Source organism: Phyllobates terribilis, unplaced genomic scaffold (assembly GCF_046119375.1).
Source record: "Phyllobates terribilis strain yellow unplaced genomic scaffold, ASM4611937v1 Scaffold_56__1_contigs__length_8794411, whole genome shotgun sequence".
Taxonomy (NCBI): Eukaryota; Metazoa; Chordata; class Amphibia; order Anura; family Dendrobatidae; genus Phyllobates; species Phyllobates terribilis.
In genome coordinates this window covers 809,422-824,728 of record NW_027362816.1, presented here as the reverse complement: position 1 = coordinate 824,728, position 15,307 = coordinate 809,422, and the positions used below count along the sequence as shown (strand labels likewise).

The following is a 15,307-nucleotide window of genomic DNA, read 5'->3' as shown; positions in this document are numbered from 1 at the left end:
CCCCCTCATCCTTATCCTGGTATGTATGGTCCCCCTCATCCCCATCATGCTGCACATAAAAAAATAAAAATAAACACTCCTACTCCCCTTTCTTCTCTCCTCCAGCGCTGCGTCCTGTCTGCCCCACTGATCTTGTCATGTGAGCCACGCCTGGCGTCACTACCATGCGCGGTTCACAAGGAGAGATCAGCTCCCGGAAGTCACAGTGACTTCATGCTCCTTAATAGCCGGCACACAGCTGCAGAACAGCTCCTGCTGGGAGATCACGTGTGCAAGCTATTAAAGGGCATGAATATTCACTCGCTCTCCACGACCATGAGCATAGAGACACGTTAAATATTCATTCACGCTTCCATGGGCATGGGGAGCACTGAATATTAATTTTCTTTAGCAGCGGGGACAGTGTAGGCTGCTGCCTCCTGTGCCCCACTCCTCCGCCGCTACCGCTCCCCCCACACATCATATATATACCCCCTCATCCCCCAACATTCGGACTATAAGACGCATCTCCTATTTTCCTCCAAAACTTTGGAGGAAAAAAGTGCGTCTAATAGTCCGAAAAATACGGTATTTAGTTTTCTGCTTTACATCTAGTAATAAAACATATATATTTTAGGCCACAGACAACAAGCAGTTTCTTCCTTGGAGTCGGCAGCTGAACACGTTTCTCAAAGACTCATCTTCCATAAAGCTAATTCTCGTCTCATTTACCGACACTGGAATCAGCATTAGCAATACTGCAGGAGATATTCATTACACGTGACATGAGGAATAACTACTTCATCATGAGGACGACATCTTCATCTTCTACTACAGCTCTAGAAACATATTTGGCCAGAGTCCGTTACTGACTACATCACCACTGGCCGGCTATATGAATGTTTCCCGTCTTCCCTGCACTGTAATCTTCTATCACATTAGATCTCATGTCTGATTCACACACAGAAGTTTGAGGCTTTGACACATGGTAAAGTTTTTAATATTAGACAGAGTAGGACTATCCCGAATAGGTTCACCTTGCCATGGTAGCTTTCATGCTATTTTTGATCAAAAACAGTGTTACTAAGAACCCTATTTTATTTAAATGCACTTTTGGCTTTTATTTATTTATTTACAGCAGGGTTTATGATCATTTTTCTTCTTGTAGTTTTTTTCTGATTAATGGCCATTGTAAACATGCATTATGTGCTGAATGTATACCAATTTAAACCAAGCTCAAATTCTTGTTTTTCTCATGGGCACAATAGTGGCCGGGTGGGCTGCCGCTATGGATAATACGCCTCTAACTATCCAACTATGATGTAGTAAAAATCTCATAGGTTCTGGATTTATTAGTATCTGCACCAAGAATGGGGCTAAGTGAGTATTTATTAATCAGCACTGGGGTAGTCGGTGGAGTGGATGAAACCATATTGTGGGTGTAGGGGGCAGTACTGTGGGAAAACCTCCCTAAAGTAAAATCTTAAACATTTATTAAATATATGCATTAAAAACTGGACTAACAGCAGATATGTACTTAAAACTAGCAAAATTACAAGCTGAATGGCTTGTTGTGGATGTATATAAACAGATCTAAACAATGATGCTGCTAAATAATTGACACGGTCACTACCTTACACTATCCTGTACCTAAACAAAGCTTATACTGCCTAGCTGGGGAGGTTGGCACCCTCAACAATGGTGACCCCGCTCACTGGTGGCTGTACCTCAGAAGCCCTTGTGATCCCTTGCTGTTTTTGTAAGTTTACCCACTGACAAAGACATGAACAGTCTGTAATTTTAAGGGTAGGTTAATTTTAACATTGAGAGATAGAATATCCAAAAAAAAAAAATAAATACATTGTATAAATTAGATAAATTTATTTTCATTTTGTAGTGACAAATAAGTATTTGATTCCTCTTGCAAACAACACTTAGTACTTGGTGGCAAAACCCTTGTTGGCAGGCACAGCAGTCAGACTTTTTTTGTAGTTGATGATGAGGTTTGCTCACATGTAAGGAGGAATTTTTGTCCACTCCTCTTTGCAGATCATCTCTAAACCATACAGACTGTTCATGTCTTTGTCAGTGGGTAAACTTACAAAAACAGCAAGGGATCAAATAATTATTTCCTTCACTGTATTCACGTTTTTCTCAATATCTGAAATTAAATCAGAATAAACCTTTCCCATTATAGGTCAATTAGGATTACCATAATTTTTAATATTTGTCAAATGCCAGAATAATGAGAGAGAGAGAATGTTTTAAGGCATATTTATTACTTACTGCAAAGTCAAAAGTTTACATACACTAAGATTACTATGCCTTTAAACAATTTTGGACTGCCCATATAATCATACTGTTACGGGTCCGGGTGGTGGAACCTCTGTGCTGAGATATGAGGAGGGACCAGAGGGGCGTAACTGGACCCTGGCTACACGGCGGCTTAATCGACTCCGTGAACCAAGGAGGGATGGAGAAGGTGGAACAGGTGCCACACTGGGACCGACCTCCAGTGAGAGCAGGCGACTCCCACGGGACTGATGGCCAAAGCCAAGAGGCACAACAGATGAGCATGGCTGATAGACAATGCAGGTAAACGGGCAGGCTTGGCAGGCAGACTGACAGGCGGACATGGCTGATAGACAGGCAGGCAGCACTGGGACCTGAGGGCTGGAAAGAGTGTTTAGAACACAAACCACAACTTTGCACAGGCACCTCCATTTTTGAGGAGGTGCTTTAAATAGGGGCAGTCCTCCGGCCATTGGCCAGGGACTTTTTAGGACGGCGCGCGCGGCCCCTTTAAGAGTACAGTGCCCGGGGGGATCTGCGCGCGGTGCACGCACCCTGGGAAGATGCTGCGGTGAGACCAGAGGAAATAGCGGGGAACGCCGAACCATAGCCACGGTGATGAGTGGATCGACGTCTCTGCCGCGCAGGAGGCAGAGACGCCGACACAACACATATCACGTGTTTGGAAGCTTCCGTTTTTTTGGCAACATCTTAGTTATTTAGAGACACACGTATGGATGTATTTTAATACACACCTGACACACACTGCTTCTTTGTGTAGCATCATGCGAAAGTCTAAAGAAATCAGCCAAGATACCAGGAAGAGAATTGTGGACTTGCACAAGTCCAGCTCATCCTTGGGTGCAATTTCAAGATACCTGAAGTTGCCTCATTCATCTGTACAAACAATTATACGCAAGTACAAACAAGATGGGAATGTCCAGCCATCATACCGCTCAGGAAGTAGGCGGGTTCTGTGTCCCAGAGATGAACGTGCTTTTGGTCCAACATGTGCATATCAACCCAAGGACAAAAGCGAGAGACCTTGTGAAGATGATGGCGGAAGCTGGTAAGACTGTGTCAATATCCACAGTGAAACGAGTGCTGTATCAACATGGGCTGAAAGGCCACTCTGCCAAGAAGAAGCCATTACTCCAAAAGAAACCTAAAAAAGCCAGATTAATGTTGGCAAATGCTCACAGGAACAAAGACCTTAATTTTTGGAGGCATGTCCTGTGGTTTGATTAAACTAAAATTTTGGGCATAATTACCATTGTTACATTTGGAGGAAAAAGGGAGAAGCTTGGAAGCCTAAGAACACCATCCCAACTGTGAAACACGGGGGTGACAGCATCATGTTGTGGAGTTGTCTTGCTGCAGGAGGGACTGATGCACTTCACAAAATAGATGGCATAATGAGAAAAGAATATTATTTGGCAATACTGAAGCAACATCTCAAGACATTAGCCATGAAGTTAAAGCATGGGCAAAAAGGGTCTTCCAAATGGACAATGACCCGAAGCATACTGCCAAAATGGTAACAAAGTGGATTAAGGATAACAAAGTCAATGTTTTGGAGTGGCCATCACAAAGCCCTGATCTCAGTCCTATTGAAAATTTATGGGCAAAGCTGAAAAGGCTGCGAGCAAGGCGACCTACAAACCTATATCAGTTACACCAGTTTTGTCAGGAGGAATGGGCCCAAATTCCGACCGATATATTGTGAGAAGCTTGTGGAAGGATATCTCAAACGTTTGACCCAAATCATTCAGTTTAACCCCTTTACGCCCCAGGGTGGTTTGCACGTTAATGACCAGGACAATTTTTACAATTCTGACCACTGTCACTTTATGAGGTAAGAACTCTGGAAAGCTTCAACGGATCTCCCTGATTCCGAGAATGTTTTTTCGTGACATATTGTACTTCATGACAGTGGTAAAATTTCTTCGATATCACTTGCGTTTATTTGTGAAAAAAATGGAAATTTGGGGAAAGTTTTACAATTTTCAAACTTTGAACTTTCATGCCCTTACATCAGAGAGATATGTCACACACAATAATTAATAACATTTCCCATATGTCTACTTTACATCAGCACAATTTTGGAAACAATTTTTTTTTTTTAAGGAGCTATAAGGGTTAAAAGTTGACCAGCGATTTCTCATTTTTACAACAAAGTTTACAAACCATTTTTTGGGGTCCCCGTCACATTTGAAGTCACATTGAGGGGTCTTTATGACAGAAAATATCCAAAAGTGACACCATTCTAACAACTGCACCCCCCAAGGTGCTCAAAACCACATTCAAGAAGTATATTAACCCTTCACATGCTTCACAGCAATTAATTGAACGTGAAAGGAAAAAATTAACATTTAACTTTTTTTCACTAAAATTTTACTTTAACCCCCAATTTTTTTTTATTTTTACAAGCGTACCAGGAGAAATTGGAAACCAAAAGTTATTGTGCAATTTCTCCTGAGTATGCTGATACCCCATATGTGGGGGAAAGCCATTGTTTGGGCGCACGGCAGGGCTTGGAAGGGAAGGAGCGCCATTTGACGTTTTCAATGCAAAATTCGCTGGAATTGACAGCAGACCCCATGTGCCTAAACAGTGGAAACCCCCCCACAAGTGACCCCATTTTGGAAACTAGACCTCTTAAGGAACTTATTTAGAAGTGTGGTGAGCACTTTGGACCCCCAAGCGTTCCGCAAAAGTTTATGACGTAGAGTCATGAAAAAAAAATAATTTTTTTTTCCACAAAAACGATCTTTTAGCCTAAATTTTTTTTATTTTCCCAAGGGTACCAGGAGAAAGTGGACCTCAAAATCTGTTGTCCAATTCCTCCTGAGTACGCTGATACCCCATGTGTTGGAGAAAACTACTGTTTGGGTGCACGTCAGGGCTAGGAAGCGAAGGAGTGACGCGCTTTGGAATGCAGACTTTGATGGAATAGTCTGCGGGCATCATGTCACGTTCTCAGAGCCCCTAATGTGGAAATGGCCAACAAGTGCCCCCTTTTTGGAACGGATACCCGATTTGTGAATCTTATAATGTAGTGTCATACGTCAGTTGTGTAGTGTTCGTCAGGTTGTCATACGTCAGAAATTAATTTAGTAGTCCATGGAAGTATGGTACTTTTTGAAGCATTCTTTCATGCACAGGCCAGGTTTGTCGGGGCAGGTGTCACACTGATAAATGGTGTCCTTGCGTATTCACCTTTTATAAACACACTCGGCACTTCTTTTGTGACCTTTTTTTCCGCTGTGAGGCATCTGCCCTGGGAAATGCTGGTCTGGTACAATTCGAGGACCTTCAGTTCCGGAAGTACTGGGGCCCGCTCCGTCACCACTGCAAAATATCAGGGCCTTGATAACAACCTCCTGGAACTGAAGGTACAACGTAGAAGTCTGGCCTGCACATTGTGATAGAAGGAAAGAATTGTGCATTGCCATCTGTACAATGTGCATGGCCAACTTCTTGTACCACACCCTGGCCTTTCTCAAAGCACTGAACGGCAGGAGGACTTGATCAGAGAGATCAACTCCCCCCATGTACTTGTTGTACCCCACTACACAGTCTGGTTTGACGACCTGTGTAGTGGGACCTTGTACAGTGCTGAGGGTGCTGCCATCACCATGTATGGTGGTCAAGAAAAGGACATCCCTCTTGTCCTTGTACTTGACCACCAGAAGGTGGTCACTACATTGGGCTCTGCTCTCACCCCTTCTGAGCAGCTGCCCAATTAGCATCTTTGGGAGGCCTCTCTATTTTTGCGGACAGTATCGCAGGCTGCGGTACGTCGCACAGAGAGGGACTTGAAGAGAGGGACACTGGTATAAAAGTTATCCAAGTACAAGTGATAACCTTTATCCAGCAGTGTGCGCAACAAGTCCCACACAATTTTCCCACTCACTACCAGAACAGGGGGGCATTCAGGGGATTTAATCCGGGAGTCCTTCCCTTCATAAACTCTAAACTTGTGAGTGTACCCTGAGGTACTCTCACAAAGTTTATACAGCTTGATTCCGAACCTGGCCTTCTTATTGGGCAGGTGCTGCCGGAATCCAAGCAGCTCCATAAAAGCCATTAAGGACTCATCCACGCAGATGTCCCTTTGGAGCACGTACACTTCAGCAAACTTGTTGTTGAAGTGGTCGATGACCGGTCGAACTTTGAAAAGATGATCAAAGTTCGGGTCATCGCGTGCAGGACACCTTGCATTATCGTTGTAATGCAAGAACTTGTGATGGCCTGAAAACTTTTCCGGGTCATGACCTTTTGGAACACTGGAGTGTTATACAAAACGTCAACACTCCAATATTGCCAAAGTTCTGGCTTCTTCATGATCCCATATGAAGGACCAGGCCCCAAAACTTCATTATTTCTACTGCGTGTACAGGAGACCAGTTAGAAAATGATGAAGAGGGGTTTTGTTCCAAAAATTGATGAGTGTATAAAGCCCACCATGAGGTTTACAAGATCCTCAGAGAAAAAGACTTTGAAAAAGTCTAGTTCTGTGAGGCCGGTGGTGTCAAACTTGATTCCTGATTCCGCCACAAAATCAGGAATCAGTGGCTCATAATTTTGGGGGGGGCGAGGTCCACACGGGGTCAGTAGTGAGGGGAGGGCGCTGGTTCATCTTTTCTCCTGGGGTGTCTGAGTGGCGGTTCAGCAGCACCTGAAGGACTCCCGCTTTCCCGGCTCCATGTTTTAAAATTGTAAAGAATAAAGGATCTTCATATTCAATCGCTTGCTGGAGTGCCACCTTCTAGCTGCTAACAGGATATCAAATGAAAAATTTTTCTTTGGGCAGAGCACCTGCTGATTAGCGATGCCAGGCTATTTGTGACTGACGCTCACTGGACGGCAAAAAGGTATGCGATTGGAATAAGATCTGTGGTCACTGATCAGCGCTCGGCCGCTGCACGAAACGCAAAAAAAAAAGAAAAACAGACAACAGTCGAGCGATGAAGTGATGATCAGCACTTGGAGGCAGAAAGGGGTATGGGAAGGGGGAGAGGGGGATTGGGGTGGATAAGGAGGGATCAAAAAATCCTACTTACAGTTGTTGTCTTTCAGATGTCGTCTATCAGATGTCTTCTGTAAGATGTCTTCTGGAGCAGGCTTCTGTGGCCCAGCACGGCACACAATCGGACAGCGGGACCGCCCTCTAGAAAAAAAAAGGTTAGTTGAAAAAAAAGGTAAAGTAGCGAGCACGAGTGCTGATCGGTGGCTGCTGGATGTAAGCACGGAGGTGGTGCAAAGTGAGGGGGGAGGAGAAATAAAGTGACAGGGATGAAATAACATCATGAAATGCAGCGAGCTTGGACGTTGTTCAGTGACGTAGTCACTGGTCAGCACGCGGCCGCTGCAGGACGCACAAAACAAACAAACAAACTGGGGGCAGGGTGGGTAAAAAGGAGTGGTTTGGGGTGGATGAGGGGAGAACAGAGATGGACTTACCAAAGTCTTCTCTGTTCTTCTTTCAGCAGCAGGTCCAGGAGTAAGATCTGCAGCAGCAGGACATGGAGCAGGAGACCCAGGACCCAGAAGACCGCAGCAGGACGCCAGAGCAGCAGCAACTGGAGCAGGTGAGAAAGTCTTGTGGTGTCACAGGTGCTTCTGTGGCAACACAAGGCCCAGCACAGAGGTGATCAAACGTGACCGCTCCGTAGAAATCCTCACCAAGTGTGAGGAACTGCAGGGTGGTCACAGGGGGAATGATAGGGTGGTGACAGCCAGGTCACAGGCCAATCACCTCCCGGTCAGGAACTCTGATTGGTGTGATCGATGATGACATCGATTACACCAATCAGAGATGGCTGGGGCCTGGGCAGCATCACAGGGGGTCATAGGCAGGTGACAAGTCAGTCACCGCCCTGTGACCGCCTTGTCACCTGTGTTCAGGTACTCTGATTGGAGCGATCGATGTCATCATTGATCGCTCCAATCAGAGCTGTCTGAGGCCTCTGCTGACATCACAAGGGGTCATGGGGCGGTGACAGGTAGGTTACAAGCCGGTCACCACCCCGTGACCGCCCAGTCACCGCGCGGTGGCGCTATGATCGGTGCGATCGATGTAATTGGCGATCACAGCGGGTGGGGGAGAGGGCTGGGGTCTCTTTGCAAGAGCCTAGGATCGATGCTCTTATGAGCACCGATCCCAGGCTGCAATCTGATTGCCAGAAACAGTGAGAAATGCTGTGATTGGCTGTCCAGAATTGTAAACTAAACGGTCCCTAATTGACCGACACTTTCTGAAAGTTATTGTGGGAGTAGATCACACGGCACTCCCAGGTCCAGGTTGACTACAAGTACACCCTAGTGTTTTCTGAGGATATTAAAGATATGGTCACTCTGATTGTCCTAAGTTCCTATTACTCATGTTATCCCATCTTTTTCTTGGTCTCTTGGTTAGGTATGAAGGAGTGTCTGTACCCTTGTCCTATGAATCTGGTGTTCATGTCTATTGCCCGTATATTAAAATCTGTGACATTAGAGCAGTTTCTTCTCAACCATAAAAATTGACCCATGGATATAGTTTTTTTTTTTGTTTTGTTTATTTTTTTAGGGGGATGGGGTGGTGGCTATCCCACTTCAATAGTTTACTAGTGTTTGTAAGTATTTTGTAGATAAGTGTCCCTAGGGTCCCATCCTGCTATATCTTATTTAGAACATCCAGGAAAGGCAACTGGTAATAATTAACCTCTGATGTAAATCTAAGGCCCACTCTATTGATGTTGAGTTCCCTGACAAATTCAAGAAACTTTTCACTCGTCCCCGAGCAAGAATGTCGTCAATATATCTATACTATGTCCCAGTATATGGATGCCACCACTTATGATCATCCCCGAATATTGTGGTTTTCTCCCACTAGCCCAGGAATAGGTTAGCATACGAGGGGGCACAGGGGCTCCCCATCACAGTACCGCTGAGTTAGGGGAAAGTACTTCCTGTCAAAAAGGAAGAAATTATGAGTAAAAGTGAATTTTAGAAGATCCTCCATGAAGTCATTATGTCTGCTACACTCTATTGATCTCGATTTCAAGAAACGTCTTACTCCTCTGATACCATCCTCATGTGGTATATTATTGTACAAAGCGTCAATATCTAGTAAGGCCGGCTCCCCTACATCCATGTATACATACTCGAGGGTCTACATGTAGGGGAGCAGGGAAAGGGAAGACCATTTTCCAGAAAGTTTATTCCAACCTTAGGCGGTACTGTGGGAAGATTATACTGTGTGGGGGGCATTATACATACTGCATAAGGGGCATCATATATACTGTTTAAGGGGCATAATGGGGACATTACACTTTGTGGGGGTGTCATACATACTACATAAGGGGGGCATTACAGTGTGTGGGGGCATCATACATACTGCATAAGGGGCATAATGGGGGCATTACACTGTGTGGGGGCATCATACATCCTGCATAAGAGGCATAATGAGGGCATTACACTGTGTGGGGGGCATCATACATACTGCATAAGGGGCATAATGGGGGCATTACACTGCGTGGGGGGCATCATACATCCTGCATAAGGGGCATAATAGGGACATTACACTGTGTGGGGGCATCATACATCCTGCATAAGGGGCATAATAGGGACATTACACTGTGTGGGGGGCATCATACATACTGCATAAGGGGCATAATAGGGACATTACACTGTGTGGGGGGCATCATACATACTGCATAAGGGGCATAATAGGGACATTACACTGTGTGGGGGCATCATACAGCCTGCATAAGGGGCATAATGGGGGCATTACACTGTGTGGGGGCATCATACATCCTGCATAAGGGGCATAATGGGGGCATTACACTGCGTGGGGGCATCATACATCCTGTATAAGGGGCATAATGGGGGCATTACACTGTGTGGGGGGCATCATACATACTACATAAGGGGCATAATGGGGGCATTACACTGTGGGGGCATCATACATCCTGCATAAGGGGCATAATGGGGGCATTACACTGTGTGGGGGCATCATACATCCTGCATAAGGGGCATAATGGGGGCATTACACTGTGTGGGGGCATCATACCTCCTGCATAAGGGGCATAATGGGGGCATTACACTGTGTGGGGGCATCATACATCCTGCATAAGGGGCATAATGGGGGGCATTACACTGTGTGGGGGCATCATACATACTGCATAAGGGGCATAATGGGGGCATTACACTGTGGGGCATCATACATCCCACATAAGGGCATAATGGGAGCATTACACTGTGGGGGGCAGTAAAGGGGTCCTGTACTATGAGAACAATACGTTTCCCCCTTCCTGTCTCCATAGTTGGGTCGTATGTATCTATTACAGGAAATAGAACAAAAACCTTATGATTCTTATAAAGGGGCAACACAAGACCCCAAAAGAGTCCCCGTGCTGAAGGGGTTACTGCCCCCTGCGCCCAGTAATGGGGTCTCCACATACCTCCACCTGCAGAGCCGCCACCACATATATGGCTGCTCTGTGCGCACAGGAGCTGTGATGAGGTCACAGGAGGGGAGGAGTCAGGGGTCACATGATCAGGGGCCTCAGTGGATGCAGGACTCTGCTGTGCTGGTTGTCATGGTGCTGGATGAGCTGAAGTTTATGTGTGGGGTCAGGAGGGGTTTACAGTGTGGATGTAGCAGAGCCGCGTGTGTACGAGGTGTACGGAGCAGAGCCGCGTGTGTACGAGGTGTACGGAGCGGAGCCGCGTGTGTACGAGGCGTACGGAGCGGAGCCGCGCGTGTACGAGGCGTACGGAGCGGAGCCGCGCGTGTACGAGGCGTACGGAGCGGAGCCGCGCGTGTACGAGGCGTACGGAGCGGAGCCGCGCGTGCACAAGGTGTACGGAGCTTTAGCCGCGCGTGCACGAGGCGTACGGAGCTTTAGCCGCGCGTGCACGAGGCGTACGGAGCTTTAGCCGCGCGTGTACGAGGCGTACGGAGCTGAGCCGCGCGTGTACGAGGCGAACGGAGCTGAGCCGAGCGTGTACGAGGCGTACGGAGCTGAGCCCCGCGTGTACGAGGCGTACGGAGCTGAGCCGCGCGTGTACGAGGCGTACGGAGCTGAGCCGCGCGTGTACGAGGCGTACGGAGCTTTAGCCGCGCGTGTACGAGGCGTACGGAGCTGAGCCGCGCGTGTACGAGGCGTACGGAGCGGAGCCGCGCGTGCACGAGGCATACGGAGCTTTAGCCGCGCGTGTACGAGGCGTACGGAGCTTTAGCCGCGCGTGTACGAGGCGTACGGAGCTTTAGCCGCGCGTGTACGAGGCGTACGGAACTGAGCCGCGCGTGTACGAGGTGTACGGAGCTTTAGCCGCGCGTGTACGAGGTGTACGGAGCTTTAGCCGCGCGTGTACGAGGTGTACGGAGCTTTAGCCGCGCGTGTACGAGGTGTACGGAGCGGAGCCGCGCGTGTACGAGGTGTAGGGAGCGGAGCCACGCGTGTACGATGTGTACGGAGCGAAGCCGCGCGGATCTGTGTGTACGAGGTGTACGGAGATGAGCCGTGTGTATGAGGTGTACAGAGCAGAGCCGCACGTGTACAAGCTGTAGGAAGAGGAGCCGCGTGTTTACGAGGTGTAGAGATCGGAGCTGTGTGTATGGAGCGGAGCCATGTGTGTGCGAGGTGTACGGAACGGCCAATAGCAAAGCCCTCGAAGTGTGATGAACATACGACCTCCTAAAATGACCCCATTTCGGATACTGCACCCACCAGGGAAGAGGGTGTAATGGGCGTTCTTACGTTCTTATCCCACAGGTGTCTCACTGATTTCTTTACCGCTCGTTTGTGTGTAAATAATATTACATTTGCTCAGAGCCGCAGCGAGGGGTTCAGCCAGGGGTGGACACACCGCCGATGCACCCGGGCCCAGAGGTGAAGGGGGGCCCATGCAGGAAGGGGCTTAGTGCTCAGGCAGTAGACCACGCAGCTGCTATGGAGCCCCTTGACTGAGGGCTGATGCTGCTTAACCCCGTCCACTCCCACCCGTAATGATTTTTAATACCCTGGGCAGAGTGAGGCCATTGAAAAAGGGGGTATGTCATGCAGGAGAGAGGCCGCTGGCCAATGAACGCTTCCTCATCAGACTGATAAGAGCGCTCATTGGCTGCTGTGTCTGTCCTCCTGCAGGGTCTCACAGTGGGTCTTCTGCCTCCTGCTGTTCCTTTCCCAGTAGAATTTCCTCTAAGAGTAGGGGGTTGGGGAGGAGAGTCCATAGCATCTGACAGCACGCAGGGGCAGGAAGCTGAAATCAGTCCTGTCTGAGCTGTGTTCCTTCCTCCACAGTGGGTTCCGCAGCCCTCTCCAGAAGACAGCAATATCATATAAGATTAGTATATGAGTGTATGTATATGTCTGCAGGGCTGGCACCAGGAATTTCAGGCCCCATACTGGCAAAAACTTTTTAGGCACCCTGGAGACCCGCCCAGGCTCCACCTCCACTCCTCGAACCTTCCACAGTCACACCGCCCACTCTTGGAAAAACTCCACTTCTGCACCACATCCTTATCAATCACACATTAAGGGTATGTGACCACGCTCAGGAGGTGCCTGCGGCCCCAAAGCTGCGGGATAGACGTGCGGCTTCTGCCCTCATTTTATGCAATTGAGTGGTGCAATTTTTTTTTTTTGTACATGTGGAGTTTCCTCATAGAAGTTAGACTGTGGAGAAAGTCCACATGTAGACCTGCAAGAGAAATTGACATGATGCGGGTCTGAAAGATGCGACGCATGCCAGTTTTCGTGGGTGATCCATAGGTTCACAGAGTTGCATAGTGGACATGGGATTTCTAGAAATCCTATACACTATGCTGTAACACCTGCCGCTGCAGGTTTGTTGCTGCATAAGCTGCAGTGTCAAACCCACAGCGGCTCCTGACCATGTGCACATACCCTGACAGTTCCCATAGAACACCAGATCACATACTGTGCCTTATGAAAGTATTTGGCCCCCTTGAACTTTTCTACCTTTTGCCACATTTCTGGCTTCAAACATAAAGATATAAAATTCTAATTTTTTCGGAAGAATCAACAAAAAGTGGGACGAAATTTATTGGATATTTTAAACTTTTTAAAAAATTAAAAAAGTGGGGTGTGCAATATTATTCGGCCCCTTTACTTTCAGAGCAGCAAACTCACTCCAGAAGTTCAGTGAGGATCTCTGAATGATCCAATGCTGTCCTAAATGACTGGTAATGATAAATAGAATCCACCTTGTGTAATCAAGTCTCCGTATAAATGCACCTGCTCTGTGATAGTCTCAGGGTTCTGTTTCAAGTGCAGAGAGCATCATGAAGACCAAGGAACACACCAGGCAGGTCCGAGATACTGTTGTGGCGAAGTTTAAAGCCGGATTTGGATACAAAAAGATTTCCCAAGTTTTAAACATCTCAAGGAGCACTGTGCAAGCGATCATAATGAAATGGAAGGAGTATCAGACCACTGCAAATCTACCAAGACCCGGCCGTCCCTCTAAACTTTCATCTCGAACAAGGAGAAGACTGATCAGAGATGCAGCCAAAAGGCCCATGATCACTCTGGATGAACAGCAGAGATCTACAGCTGAGGTGGGAGAGTCTGTCCATAGGATAACAATCAGTCGTACACTGCACAAATCTGGCCTTTATGGAAGAGTGGCAAAAAGAAAGCCATTTCTCAAAGATATCCATAAAAAGTCTCGTTTGAAGTTTGCCACAAGCCACCTGGGAGACACACCAAACGTGGAATAAGGTGCTCTGGTCAGATGAAACCAAAATCAAACTTTTTGGCCACAATGCAAAACGATATGTTTGGCGTAAAAGCAACACAGCTCATCACCTTCAAAACACCATCCTCACTGTCAGCATCATGGTTTGGGCCTGCTTTTCTTCAGCACGGACAGGGAAGATGGTTAAAATTGATGGGAAGATGGACGGAGCCAAATACAGGACCATTCTGGAAGAAAACCTGTTGGAGTCTGCAAAAGACCTGAGACTGGGAAGGAGATTTATCTTCCAACAAGACAATGATCCCAAACATAAAGCAAAATCTACAATGCAATGGTTCAAAAATAAACGTATCCAGGTGTTAGAATGGCCAAGTCAAAGTCCAGACCTGAATCCAATCGAGAATCTGTGGAAAGAGATGAAAACTGCTGTTCATAAACGCCCTCCATCCAACCTCAATGAGCTCGAGCTGATTTGCAAAGAAGAATGGGCAAGAATTTCAGCCTCTCGATGTTCAAAACTGATAGAGACATACCCCAGGTGACTTGCAGCTGTAATCGCAGCAAAAGGTGGAGCTACAAAGTATTAACTCAAAGGAGCTGAATAATATTGCACGCCACACTTTTCAGTTTTTAATTTTTTTAAAAAGTTTAAAATATCCAATAAATTTCGTTCGACTTCACGATTGTGTCCCACTTGTTGGTTCTTTCCCCAAAAATTAGAATTTTATATCTTTATGTTTGAAGCCAGAAATGTGGCAAAAGGTAGAAAAGTTCAAGGGGGGCAAATACATTCACAAGGCACTGTACATAGCAGCAGCTTTTGTTTTGGCCAAAGATTTTGTAAGCTGCTGCCACGACAAGGTAGACTCTTCTGGCAGGGCCCTACTCTACTCTAACCTATTAAACATTTCTTAAAATATCCAGTACTCTATTTAGGTATATTTTTCTTTATTTTTCTTTAAGGGAATGTGTCACATACATTTTTTCAATTAATATCACATACAAAGGGACAAAAACCGTCACACCGTGACCGGACGACATATAACCACCACATAGTGACCGAACACCACATACAAGGAACAAATACCACCACACCATGACCAGACCACATATTACTACATACAAGTAATACTATATACAAGGAACACAGAATTAAAGCTCATACTCTTGTTCATGCATATTTGTATCCCACCCTGTATATAAACTGTCTATTGCAGGAAATTTGTGTGAAAACCACCGATGTTAGGAAATACACCCACATCTGATCTGGTGCAAAGCATAATATCCTGGCAAAGGATCATAGAGCCGCAGATATACCGAG

General features: G+C 46.7%; 2 protein-coding genes across 4 annotated transcripts in view; one reads left to right on the top strand and one right to left on the bottom strand.

Annotated features, from left to right (window-relative positions):
• The window catches only part of LOC141192227 (gastrula zinc finger protein XlCGF53.1-like), a 30,502-nt gene extending 19,704 nt beyond the window's left edge, over positions 1-10,798 (bottom strand). For all 3 annotated transcript variants that reach the window (XM_073661716.1, XM_073661717.1, XM_073661718.1), the window contains exons 1-2: positions 10,722-10,798; positions 7,338-7,444 (exon numbers count right to left, since the gene is read on the bottom strand). The gene's annotated coding sequence lies outside the window, so the exon portion shown is untranslated. The remainder of the gene's footprint in view (positions 1-7,337; positions 7,445-10,721) is intronic.
• Positions 1-15,307, top strand: part of LOC141192230 (uncharacterized) — a 480,396-nt gene that overhangs the window by 415,924 nt on the left and 49,165 nt on the right. The window lies entirely within an intron of this gene.